The sequence below is a fragment of the Myotis yumanensis genome, unplaced genomic scaffold (genome assembly GCF_028538775.1).
Source record: "Myotis yumanensis isolate MYYU_CA2020_CCGP unplaced genomic scaffold, mMyoYum1.0.hap1 SCAF_4, whole genome shotgun sequence".
NCBI lineage: Eukaryota > Metazoa > Chordata > Mammalia > Chiroptera > Vespertilionidae > Myotis > Myotis yumanensis.
In genome coordinates this window covers 18,438,464-18,452,606 of record NW_027223755.1, presented here as the reverse complement: position 1 = coordinate 18,452,606, position 14,143 = coordinate 18,438,464, and the positions used below count along the sequence as shown (strand labels likewise).

At 37.2% G+C, this 14,143-nt stretch overlaps 1 protein-coding gene across 5 annotated transcripts in view; it reads left to right on the top strand.

Annotated features, from left to right (window-relative positions):
• The window catches only part of CDH18 (cadherin 18), a 687,616-nt gene that overhangs the window by 237,750 nt on the left and 435,723 nt on the right, over positions 1 to 14,143 (top strand). The window contains exon 3 of one of the 5 annotated variants that reach the window (XM_070411927.1): positions 11,009 to 11,155. The exons of the other annotated variants lie outside the window; for them this stretch is intronic. The gene's annotated coding sequence lies outside the window, so the exon portion shown is untranslated. The remainder of the gene's footprint in view (positions 1 to 11,008; positions 11,156 to 14,143) is intronic. 5 annotated transcript variants of the gene reach the window in all.

The following is a 14,143-nucleotide window of genomic DNA, read 5'->3' as shown; positions in this document are numbered from 1 at the left end:
TCCTGATCTTCTGTACAAGTGCCTGGTCTCTATGATCTGCCTCACTTTCCTCACCTTGCAGGGGCCGACCTTTGTTCTCTTAGAAAACGCAAACCTCTTGTTATTCCTTCTGCCTGAAATGAATTATATGCCATCCTGGCTTCTTTCCTCATTTTTTCCAATTCTCTGAAATTCACAACTAACTCCATTATCACTCCTTGCCAAGTATCTAATGTATTTGCACTATAGTATCTTCCAACTTTTAAGATATTTATCTGTGCATGTGTTTATTCTTTAGAATTTCAGTAACTGGGAGGAAATTCCATGAAAATAAAACTTGGTCTGTTGTGTTGTGTGCCAAATCAAGCACTTAAGAATCTTTGTTCTTTTTTTTTTTTTAACGTTTTTATTGATTTTTTTTATCAATAAAAGGGAGAGGGATAGAGAGATAGAAACATCAATGAGAGAAAAACATCATCAATGGGCTGCCCCTGCATGCCCCCCACATGGGATCAAGCCTGCATCCCGGGCATGTGCCCTGACCAGGAATCAAACCAAGGGCCTCTTGGTTCCTGGGTCAATGCTCAACTGCTAAGCTACACCGGCTGGGCAAGGATCTTTGTTCTTAATGTTGATTTTAAATGGCTTTATCTTTGTCTAAACCTCTAATTACACAAATATTTTGCAGTGATCTTCTAAGGGTTTCCCTTTGTTCTTCCAATTATAATTGGATAGTAGATGAGGGTAAGAGCAGGGAGACAAAGCATTGGTTCATACCAAGACAGGAATATTACCGGGCTGAAGTTGCAAATTAGGATGCATTTCTTATTTCTAAAAATACTTCCAGGTTACTTTTAGGTAGAGATTATGAGTCACAGTGGCTGCTGCAACTTCTATTCCCCTTGATTTAATAAGTTAGTTGATTAGCTTGAATATGCCTTGGTCATTTTGAGGCAAGAGCCTTCCACTTACAGATAAGAACAACACACGAATGCCTCTAAAACAATTAAAAACAACAAAAATCAAACAACAACAATTCAAATGAAACAATTCAATTCCAAGCAAATATCAATAATAATAATATAGATCTTAAAGACACACACACAAAATAGGAAAATTTTCAGAAAACCCTTTTTAAAAAGACCTCTTTTTTTCTGAAAGTTCTTTTCATTAACACTGTTCTCCATCATCTTCATGCTTCCCTGTATCTCCTTTCTCTATATGTTCTCAGCTTCTCTCTAGAGTGACTGACTGTTCTAGTCTACTCTGCAATATTTCCCTCAAAATTGATGTTATGATTGTTGACATTTTTACTTAAGTTCTTTCCTCTCTTACTATTTTTTTCGGTTCCTTTAAATTTATTTATTTTTATCTTTATTGTTGAAAGTATTACAAATGTCCCCCTTTCCCCTCATTGGCCCCTTTAGTCCTCCCCACTCCCTATCCATGGGTTATGCATATATGCATACAAGTTCTTTGGTTAATCTCTTCCAATCCACCCACCTCTCTCAGCATTGCCTTACCTCTGAGATAATAAACCTTCAGGAAAACTTTTGCATTGACCTTATTATTTTCTAGCTAACCCATGAAGTTGCCATTGCTAATAACACTTTTGAAATGCCATTTATTGAAATACTCTGATCAAGAGCTACATTAGAAAACCAGTTTCATTACTTTATCACCTTGCCTTTGTATCACAGCTAAATTCTGAAATCAGACTCTTGGCATCAATCAGAATGCAATCAGTCTGCCAGGGACGGAATTGTGAAGTGGTTTGTTGTTTTTGTTTGGGCCAGGAGAGAGGTATTGCATGTTTTGAATACAAAATGCTTTAAATAAAGTTGCAAACTGAAAGTATAGCTTCCTTAGACGGAGAACAAGAAGAAAAATACTAAGGACCCAAATGTTGACTTCGAATAAGAGCGTCCCAGGGTGGAAAAATGCATGTAATTCGTCTTTCAATAATTGGGAACATTGTGGCATTCCACCCCTGAAAGCAGATGCCAGAAGTTTATCTTCTAAATGTTCCAATATGGTGAATTTTGACTCAGTATTTCTCAGAATGAAAACCTTTGAAAAATATGACTATGTGCTAAAGTGAAGAATTTGTTAAGATATCATTAGCATATTAGAAACATTTGTGTTCACCTTTTCATCAGAACAAAAGAGTGGGTTCACCAAGTACAGGGAAGAAACAAGTCCCTACTGATTATGTCGTGTCTTATGTGAAGCCAAAGCAGCCTGAATTTTATGAAAATGTTAATTTTTTAAAAATCAATAGAAATATTCTACTCACATTAGGATCTCAGTCTCAGAGCAAAATTTCAAATTGTGCTAAAAATAATATTTGCAGTATCTGCTCCACAATTAAGTTAAAAATTCCCCCACAAATATAATTTTACATTTTTAAAATTTCAGTCAATGACAAGGGATATACGTGGTTATATATATGTTTGAACAGAGAATGCATGAATCATTTGCATCGTGAAGAGTAATTATATTGTTTTAGTGTTAATTAACAATCTAATTAAATTACACATATTTATTTACCAATTACCATAGTTATACTTGTCAGTAAAGCAAAATTCTTCATACATTTGACTAATTATATGACAGTGTTTGATGGCATACTACTATGTCAATGAATAGTGTTAGGCCTTAAGAGAAAATGCCTTTAGGTAAAAATCAAAACAACTATGAAAGGTTGTAAAGTTTGCATATCTACTAAAATTTTAAGTATACATTTCACATAAAATATATTTCCTTAGCTAAGATTATTTCTGTGACCCTAATGTATATGTGAAATCCTCACTTGTCAGAGCAAGAACTCACTATTAGTTAATAACTTTTTGTGCAACCCCAAGTAATCATTTCTGACTTTATACTGTTATCTATGTTACTTTACTACAGCTAATGGTAACAGAGAAACAGAATCCTGCCTTATGAATCTGCTAATTATTTATAATGGCTGCACTTTTTAAAGCAAGGGGCACTATATAAGTCAGGTTCAGATATTAGATTGCTATTTCTGTACACTTGGCAATTATAGTTTTTGCCATGTGTGGATATAAAGTTCTTTAAAAGGTGGCTGGCCCTTACCAGGTGCCTTATTAGTTGGACGAATTCTCACTAATTTTTTAAAAATATATATATTCTCACTATATTGAAAAAAATAAATAAATCCCCATATCTCCGTGGCTTAGTCCATTGTAAATGTGTTCCTTACTCACCTTTTATGGTAGTGTACATAAACCTTTCTTCCAGACAGCTCTTCTCCAAGGGGTGACTCAGACATCCAGGCTTCTTCCCTTGGTCAGTTTTTTTTCTTGGCTTTCTGCATTTGAGTAGACACAGAGTGCACAAAGTAATACTAAGGGTCAGGCTTAGAGGAACTTTGAATCTCTTCTGCTCACATCACTTTGACCAGTCCCACCCTAACTGCAAAAGGAGCTTGCAAATATAAGTTTTCTATGCTTTTGAGGAAAGGAAACTAGACTGAAACACATCTGCCTAGTTCCATCCAAGTAAAAGAAAAAAAATGTTGGCAGGTGAATGATTCTTTCTACCAAGCCTGTTTCCATATAAAATGCATATATATAATAGGAGTTCCTCTCACCTGCCTGCCTGCTTGGTCACCCTAACCACTCTGCCTGCCTGCCTGATCACCCCTAACCACCTCTGCCTGCCGGCCTGGTCACCTCTAACTGCTCTCCCCAGCCAGCCTGGTCACCCCTAACCTCCTCTGCCTCAGCCCCTGCCACCGTGGCTTTGTCCAGATGGATGTCTGGTCTAATTAGGATATTACCCTTTTATTAATATAGATACTTGTGTAGTTATATTCTCACTCGAAAATTAACCTTTTTTCCTGGTATTTGAGCAGTTGAAAGCAATGACAAAAAAAAAAGATTTAAAAAAAAAGAAAAAGGCTTACCAAATCCAATTGTTAATGGCTAATTAATATAAACAGGAATCTTTTCTCCTTAATTATTATTATTGTTATTTTAAAGATCTTTTATTTTTTAAAAAAATATATTTTATTGATTTTTTACAGAGAGGAAGGGAGAAGGATAGAGAGCCAGAAACATCAATGAGAGAGAAACATCGATCAGCTGCCTCCTGCACACTCCCCACTGGGTATGTGCCCGCAACCAAGGTACATGCCCTTGACCGGAATCGAACTCGGGACCCTCCAGTCCACAGGCCGATGCTCTATCCACTGAGCCAGACCAGCCAGGGCTTTTCTCCTTAATTATGAGGCACTGTCAGGTATGGAAAAATTTCCACTTATCCCTCTTTATTCTTTTGGATATTCTAGTCATTAAATTGACATAAGACAGATTAACAGGAGAAAACAAATGTTAATTTTGTATGTGTAGAAGCCCATAGAAATATGAGACACGAAAGTGACAAAAGCAGACAGCTTTTATACATGTTAGACAAAGAACAATACATTGTGAAGACAAAGAAACTTAGTCATGGTGACTAATCAGTGAAGGAACTAGGCAGCGCTTGTTGACCCAGCCTGTCTGCCCGGAATTCCCTATCTCTGGCAACAAGGGTGTCTCACTACCTCTGGGTTTGGGGAGGATACCTTTCACGTGAAAGTTTTATTTCCTGCCTTCAGGGGGACAGAAAGGAGGGTCAGAGTATGCTCCTTGCACAAGCTGTTTCCCAAGTAACTTTAATACAAAATAATTAATATGCCAGTGTCACATCTTGCGGTGGCCTGCCCAGCACTCCATCAACATCAAAGTACTAAGATAATCAGAGTACTAATCTGCATGCAATTGAGGCTTTTATTCCAAGGAACATCATTTTCTTTAAACATCTTTTTTTGTTTGTTTGTTTGTTCTGGTATGAATAATAGATTTCATTAGAGAAAAGTACAAATACATTTTCAGCAGGCCAGGTTTTCAACTCTTTTTTTTGTTATTCCACCATTACCTTGGATGAGAAGTTGATGTAAATGTTAGGGAAGGTAATGGGTCTTCATATTCCATACACAAAATCCTAAGGGTCTTTGAAGTAATGTTTGAAAAATATTGGATGTTTTCAAAAGTGTGAAATGGAGTAATCATGAAAGCATGAGCTGAGTAGTTAAAAGCACACATCCTGTGATTTGGTAGATTTTCTTAAGTGGAAGCTCTGATTAAACTATTGACCTTTTACCATTGTAATTAGCTAGTTATTAATAATAGGAAAGGAGCAAATGGGAGGCCAGACATTCTAGGGATGTCATTTGGGCAGCTTCACTGGGAAGCTGCAATTTCCCCAGGGAACCACTGGCCCATTCCCTGCAGAATCATTGTGTGTAAAGGATCCAATAAAGAAGAGATAGACACGTGTGCAGTGAAGTTGGGGTGACATAAGGAAGGTGCTTGTAGTCAATCAAACCTTGAAACTTAGATCATTGGTCAGAGTAGGCAGGGCCACTGCAAGCCCACAAAATTTGTGGCTATATAATCCCCCAAACAGAGGAATTATCTCTTTCTCTCTCTTGGTTCTTGGTTCACTGTTGGCTCTCCCATTATTTTGGCTTTGCTCTTGCCCATATTCCTCCATAGCCACATGGCCCATAGCCATGAGGACCCCAGATGCAATGGACTAATGGGCTGTAGCTAGGAAAACAAACTAAGCTAGCTTGATGCCGGATTGGATTGCTCCAAAATGGACCGGAAACTCTGGACACTGGCTTTGATGCTAGTCCTATTGAAGTCACAGCCACACTTCTTCCTGGAGGGCATACAAAGGGAAATGGAACCTTGGACATTCAGGTTGTAATTCCACAGAAATGAAGCTTTGTATAACATCTCACCCTCCTGTGCAAGTCTCAGAAATTTATTTTTCTCAGGATAGCCCAAGACCACTCCTATGAACAAGTGTGGATTAGAACCTCTTCCCACCCAGTGGTAAAATATCTATAGGTGATCCAAGGTTAACAACAACAAAGCGAGTATTAATTTTAGTGCATTGTAAACTTTGGTAGATGGATATTCAAATGGGGTTCATGGAGGGGAAGACCTGGCAGCTATCAACTTCAGTGCTGGGAAATACATTATTTTCTGTATGTTTTCCAAGTACATGATTTCCTTTATGTTTCTACATGGCAACCCCAGATGGAGAAAGTGTGAATGCTGACAGGTAACATGAATGCTTCTTGTCATGATCTCTCCCTCCCTCCCTCTCTAGATTATATAATAACATTAAGAGCTGTAGGGGAGGAAAAATAATTTCCCATTACCATTCTAGGTTCTTGACTGAGACTCCCGTGTAGTAAAAGACAGATTAAGAGGGGAAAAAAATCCACAGAAGCTTAATAACATGTATACCTCCTACACACATGGGAGATATCCAGGGAACTGAATAATTCACTGAAATGTTGGAAGGAATCAATTTAAATACCATCTCCAGCTAAAGAGAAAAATGATGTAGGGTGTGGGAGCCAGTTATAGAAGGATATCAGGAAAAGAACAGCAGACAGAATATGACTGCTATAAAAAATTAAGTCAGTTTACTTCTCCATTAATAAAAGTCTCAAGTGATTTATGTACTCATCTTTCTCTTCTTGGTATAGAGAGGCACACATCCTAACAAATGGAGTTTGCTCTTATCAATGTAAATTTCTCTTACGAAAAGGTAACTTCTACTTAGTTTTCAGAGCCTCTGCTAAAGAGGCATATTTTGGAGTGGTAAATTTTGGTCCCTTTTAAAAACATACACAAATGTTGCTGCACCTTCTAACACAAGTATCTAGTTTCAAGGGACTTAACTTACTTTGCGTTTCTGTATTTCTAAAAAAACCAACTTAACCATATGTCTTTCTTTTTTTACTCCAAAAATGTTTCTTTATTATTCAAAAATCTTTTGAAGTTGGAAAGGAATAAACAGTAGGGAGAAAATCAAATATTCAAGAAAATCTTCTGTTGTTGCAAAAAATGAAACAAAACACTAAAGTAACTACCTCCTAAATCATCAGACTAAGAAAAAATAAAAAGAGCCTGGCCAGTGTTGCTCAGTGGTTGAGCATCCACAGATGAACCATGAGGTCATGGGTTCAATTCCTGGTCAGGGCACATGCCTGGATTGCAGGCTCAATCTCTATGTAGGGGGGTGTGCAGTAGGCAGTTGATCAATGATGTTTCTCAAGGATGTTTCTATCTCTCTATTCCTCTCTGTCTCTCTCTAAAAATAATTTTAAAATAAAAATAATAAAAGAAACTCAAAATGGTTATACATCCTAGCCTTCAACAACAGTATGGAAGGACTTAGAAGGAACTTGCCTTGAGGGGGTCAGCAGGGAAGCTACCAGTTAAGTGGGCATTTGCCAAGTCTGCCAGCTGCTTTTGGCTGCTGGCTCAGCACCACCAGTCATACCCTTCCTTCATCCCGACCTTACTGCTTTTGTGCATGCAGTGTGCACATTGCAGCGTTTGTTTGTTTTTTAAAAATATATTTTATTGATTTTTTACAGAGAGGAAGAGAGAGGGATGGAGAGTTAGAAACATCGATGAGAGAGAAACATCGATCAGCTGCCTCCTGCACACTCCCTACTGGGGATGTGCCCGCAACCAAGGTACCTGCCCTTGGCCGGAATCGAACCTGGGACCTTTCAGTCTGAAGGCCGAGCTCTATCCACTGAGCCAAACCGGTTAGGGCTACAGTGTTTGTTTTAAATGTATAGCTTTTCCTTTATTAATTCAGTTCTTTTTTTTTCTACTTAAGTCTTTGCTGTTTTTGCCAGTGTGTCTACTGGAGCTGGATTGAAAATAAAAAACCTGTTGTTTTTTGGTTTGATTTGGTTTTTTAAATATAGTTGCTATGTTTGACCCCCCAGAGCATTTCTCTGTAGAAGATGTCTACTTCTAACCTGCAACCCTGAACTCTTTCTTCAAAATTATTTTCAGGACTAATCTCAATTAGTATTTACAGTCCAATTATAAAAGGCCAGACTGTTCTATGTCTTTGTCATTATTCAATGCAACCATATATATGGGAAACATGTTGCATGTAAGCCCTGCACAGGGCGTTAGGGATCTAACAGCGAGCACAGCAAACTTGCTTCTGGACTTTAGGAAGGTCATAGTTCATGGGGGTAGATGGAAGATTAAATGAGTCCTATGAGTTAACACTTGTTCACAACTTACTAAGTGTCAGACACAGTTCTAAGTAATTTAATATGGTTTATATAATTTAAGTTTCACTGCATACAAAAATAAAAAAAATATTTTCCTCCTACCACTTTTAAAGTCTACTGGCTAGACTAATAATCAAATAAGCATAAAAGATAAACAGGAGAAAATGCCCAAATTTACTATGTATTTACCTAGGGGAGTCCATAAGAATACGGGGCCTGAGCACAGATCAGACAGTTAAGGTTTTCATGCCCTCATCTTGACCTAAGGACGGAGGTGATGGTTGAAAACTCAAAGGGCAGAAATGTGTGGGCCTTCAGAAGGAGGCACCCCAGGACGTGCCTTGGTGGTATGCAGATTACTTTGAACTGTAGGCAATGTTAGCTTCAGGTTCAAGAGAAACCTCTGCCCCTCTCTTTACCTAGAAGAATTAAGTTAGGGGCCTGGTGCATAATAAAGAGATTATCAGACATGACCTTTTTGACTTATCTCTAGGGCAGGACAAACTTCTGTTTACTAAAGGTCTGTTCTTATCATCCTGCAGTGACTCTTTGAAGCCCCCTGAGGCACATACCCCACCCCTAACTCTGATGTCTTACATATTCCATCCCCCTTTCTACCTCTGAACCTCTCCAGCCATGGAGTCTCTGACTCTCTCCTGTATGCAGGGTTCCCATACATATGTATGATCTAAATTTAATTACTTTTTCTTGCTAATCTGCCTCATGATTATTAGACCAGCCAGAAAAACCTTGAGGGCGGAGAGGAAGGTTTGTTTCTCCCCCACAAAGGCAGTTCACTTGGAGACAGAAAACCAGATGTTTTTAAATAAATGCTTGCTAGGCCATCTTTAACACTGGGACATAGAGAGGACTTTGATCACACAAGCATCGCTAGGTTTCTCCCAGGCTGTCACACTAGTTGATATTAAACTATATAGCTCCTTTCTTGGAGCATGTTCTCTATCTAAATTATTGTAAGCAGTTGTGAGAAGGTCAAAGTTTCTTGCTGGGACTGATTTCTTTTAAATTAACCCCCACTACCCGCCTCCCCCCCCCCCCCCCAAATACGCTACGGTGTCAAACTCTGCCTCTCCTCACATTTGATATTAATTCCCTTTACAAATGGGAAAACTAAGGCATAGAGAGTTTGAGTAACTTTCCTGAGGTTTAATACGTAGTGAGGGGTTTTGAACCCTAGCAGTATGAGTCCACCATATATGTGTGTGCACATGTATGTATGTAATACACATACACATACTATGGGCATGCATATTTTATATAGATATATATTTGTATATATAAAAAATTATAAATATGTATATAGAGAATATTAGGAGAATTATTTAATATAAAATATTAGTTAACACCATATTGGTATATATATATATATATATATATATATATATATATATACATCTATGTGTATTATACTTACAAACTTACCTGCATATGCATATATATGAGTATTACCTAAGAGTGGGATCTGAGGATTGTCTGTTTCAAGATAAGTTAGAATCTATCTGTTAGATCATTCTGATTTGCCCCCAGGGTTGATAAATACTCACTTGGGAGAAAAAAGAGAGAAGAATAAAGGCCATGGGCTGAGGCTTTGGGAACCAAAACAGAGCTAGCTGCATACAACTTAAAGTTCAGTCTCCAAGTAAAATAAATGTTTCTTTGTCTAAGTTTTCTTTCTTTGGGCTCATGTGTACAAAGTTGCCGCATTAATTTCTTTATTAAGGTATGGGAAATAAATATCTCAGTTGAAGGTGTGATCCTTCATCTACTTCCTGTGTGTATGTGTGTGTTCTCCTTTCAAAATGCAGACACAAGTGTTGCTTTTATAAATCCTTTAGGCCAATGATATGTGAGTCTGAATTACTTTTCAAGAGGATATTTGAAAGTATTTCAGGCAAATTGTCAGTTTTGAAGAGCACTGCAATCAACTACTGCAAAAACAGAGAAGACTAAAAAGATACATGTTTCAGTACATTTCTTAAAAAACAATTTGACAATGGCTTTACAAGAATTCTTGTCTGTACTGAATGGACACATGACACAGCAACACAGAAATATAATTAGTTTCAAAAGGCATTTTCTAAGGCTTTGAGTTTCTGGGATGCTCAGTCTGGGTTCTAGACTTTTGACTGAAGCTATTACTTTGGAATAGTTAGTTGAGACAGTTTTTAGATACATGCAGGATTTTGTTTTTGTGCTGATGTGTGTTCTATTCCACAACTCTGTAAGATCAAAAGACACTAGTTAAGGAGCAAAGAACTGGTGCTTTTTGTAGGAAGGTGTTCTTAACCTTTCCTCTTCCTATTATTCTAGTCACAGGTGGTTCATAATATTATCTCTCCTTTCTGCTAATTTCAATGGTTTGTGAAATTCTTCATAAACTGTTTCCCATTTTCACTGCATTCCCAAGGGCCCTGCCTTCCATCCTCCTTTGTTCTAGTTTTGATTCTACTAGTTTCTGAAAATTCATCAAATTTGTGTCTGTAGAGTCCAATTAAATTGATTATCAAGAGAAATGCGAGATGCATTCTCAACCCCAATGAGATCCAGGTGCGGGGCAGTTGTAGCTGACCCATACGTTAGATCAGTGGTTCTCAACCTTGAATGCACATTAGAATCACCTGGGAATCTTTTTTTAAAATCCTGATTTCTGGGCCTCATCCTCTGGAAATTCTGTTTCTTTGTTACTAATGTTGTGGCCCCAGCCCATAACAAGGAAACAGAATTTCCAGAGGATGAGGCCCAGAAATCAGGGTTTTAAAAGGATTCCCAAGTGATTCTAATGTGCAGCCAAGGTTGAGAACCACTGCGTTAGGTAGTCCTGTTTCTGCACGAGTCCCACACATGTTTTAACTTACGGGTCTTCTGGCCCCCAAGCCCGCAGCTCAGCACATCACCGTCCAACGCACGGAAGACACCGCATTTCCTTTTGCTGAACCCCAGCGAGTGACGACACCACACTCTCTGCTGAAGCCTCCAGTCCATTGATTTTGCTGAAAAGCCCCTTAGAAGTCAGGGAAGAAGGTAAGGCCTTGGGGATCACAGTACGGGGGCTTCAAGATGAAGCAGAGCAAATATTCATTGTCTTAAGTTATTATCCCAGCATAGTTATTACGTTTACTTCGTCAAACATTTGGAAATGACGAAAGTCAATCCAATGAATCACCCTCGTAGTAATGAGTGAAATTCTATCGTGCACACACCAACTCCAGGAGCACTCAAACCAAAACCTGGGCTGATGCGCAGGAGTGTGCTGTTCTAAATCAGCTTATGAGGAGGCAGTGAGAGTTTATTCTTCATAGTAATTGGTTATAATTTTAGTATTTTCTTAAATCATAGGGAATTGGTTAGTAGTTACTTCAAATCACTTCTGGGAAGCAACTTGATTTTCTTTAATGATTTCCAGAGGCATAAACAAGAATTAACCTAGGTCAAGTTATCTTGCAAAATAAGCTCAATTGAGCTGTGGTTGCATGACTAGACTGGTTTTGTGTGCTACCGGAATTTTAAGGCTGCTGTGTTTGTTTTCTATTTTACTAACTTCTACGTAGGTCTTTCAATTTAAGAGACTGATGTAAAATGTTATCAGTACAAAATGAAGGCTCAGCTTTGTTGGTAATCTCGTCATATTGGCTCATTGTCTATCCTTCTGTGATCCTCATTTGTGTCTTAAATTGCAACCAGCTCTGCTGTTTTGTCTGTCTGGCCACTGGTTTATGAACTGCAGGAACTTCTCAGTCTTGTTTTCATTGATTAAAATTCCACACTCACAACAGTCATTATGACCTGTATTTCCGTGGTTTTAGTTTATGATTTTCCTAGTTTGATGCTTTATGGGTCCTAACAACAGTGGAAATGAGCTGGGTCTCATATGCTCATTTCGAGTTGGTTTGTGGCAGGAGCCTGGATCTGCTGGTAGATTTATTTATTTTTAAAATTTTAATCTGCTGGTGCTCCGGAAGGTTTGTCAACTACCAGCAGGTTTACTAAATGAGAGTGTCTTTCCCGTTACCCAAAATGATTATCTCTGAGTCCTTCCTGAATCGCCTTGTCAACAATTCTTAATGGCTGCAGATATCTGGAATTTTATTCTTTAATGACACAAACCATATTACAGGCAGAAAAATACTCAGATTTATATAAATAGTCATAATCATATAAACATTATTTATATTTACTCACTTGATTAGAATTATAATTAAATAAGTGATTATTTCTAAATGTATTAAAGCACAGCATAAAATCCATACTAACAAGTAAGGGACAGATAGGCACACACGTTTATTTTTGCTCAATGTAACTATTTGTAGTGGTATGAGGGGAATAGGATGCACATTAGTATATTAAGTATCTTTGAAAACACTTGGAAAAGGGGATCTGAAAATGCAGGCCAGGTGTACAGAACCGAGGGCTAATTTTAAATGCTATAAAAGTATGTTCTGACATAAACACCTAAGTAAAACTCAGCATGTAACATGTGAGGAAACAGTGATTACTAAAATCAGTTTACACAATGGTGACAAACAATAAACTCCCAGGAGGAAATTCTTTTGCAAACACAGTTATACAGGTGTTAGGAAAGGAGATTAAAATAGATATCCAGCTGGCTCTATTTATGTATTTTAATTTCCTATGAACTATAATTTTCCCTGATATTAGAAAAATGTTGTTTAAACAAGGTTAGTAGTACTTCCAAGTTGATATACGATTTATGTGGGTAGGAAAATAAAAATGGTTGGTAATAATTCCTTCCTGAAAATAACTTAAAATTAATTTTAAAAGAGTACCTTCTTATCAGAAGTGCAAAAGCCCAAAGTAGATTGTTATCCTTATTTTGGGTCATGTCAAAATTATTATAGCAAGAGGCACACTGTTAAAACTTTGCTGTCACCTAATTCAGACTTTGTTAAAATGGCATGAGCACTGAAATGACTACTAAATACACTGTCATAGTTTGTTCTTGGAAATCAGGATTGTTAATCGCTATTATCTTCCCACCAGTGATTATACTCTCGCTTTAAAAAATTGAAAATCAGAGGAAAAATGTCATTTTGTATAATTGAGATTATGTTTATTCATAGAGTATTTTGTTTTCTTTAGAGCTGCCACACATCTGGATAAGACTGAAAAATTTAGCAAAATATTAACATCTTTCCAAGTGTGTCCATGTTGATTGCATTTTATGTTTCCCTGTAAATGTTTGGTAAACTATAGTTCTAGCTACAAAATATATATTATGTTGCCTTATTATCTTTGAAGTTATTTTTGACTCTAGCATTCCAAAGCTATAATATTGTATCTTTTGAAGAGAAAGAATAAATATAGTAAGGAATTTTAGACTTGGAAAAAATTAAAATAAGGTTAGCCAACATTAATATTTGTGCTTAATAATTTTAAGAATTAAAAATGTACTTTTATAAATCATTAGTAGTTTTTATAGTACAACAAGTACCTCTGCCTTATGCAATAAATGCTATTTAATTTTCTCTCAATTAAACAGCCTTAAACTCTAAAATTATTAAAATTAAAATGAGAAACTTTACAAGGAATTACCTGTTAGTCTCATTACTGGGTAGCACATTCTTCAGAGTTTCCTGACTGGAATCATAAAATAAATTACTTGATAAAAATTTTAAAATTATTCAAACTGTTATATTTTGCTGAAAATATTTATTATGCAGATCCACTAAAACACTTTTGTAAGCTTAGAAAAATAAAATGGGTAAATTGTATTAAACAATTTTAATCTCTATTCTAATTCTACCTAAAAATGAAAATGGGAAATATATCCCATCTTCTTTAATCCTATATAATAAAAGGCCAGAGGCGTCATGGCCAAAGCAACCAGAAACCAGACCATCAGGGCCCCTCATGGGCTTGCCCTGCCCCAAGCAAGCAGTTAGGGCAATCAGGCAGGCAGGCAGAGTGGTTAGGGGCAATCAGGCAGGCAGGCAGAGTTGTTAGGGGCAATCAGGCAGGCAGGCAGAGTGTTTAGGGGCGATCAGGTAGGCA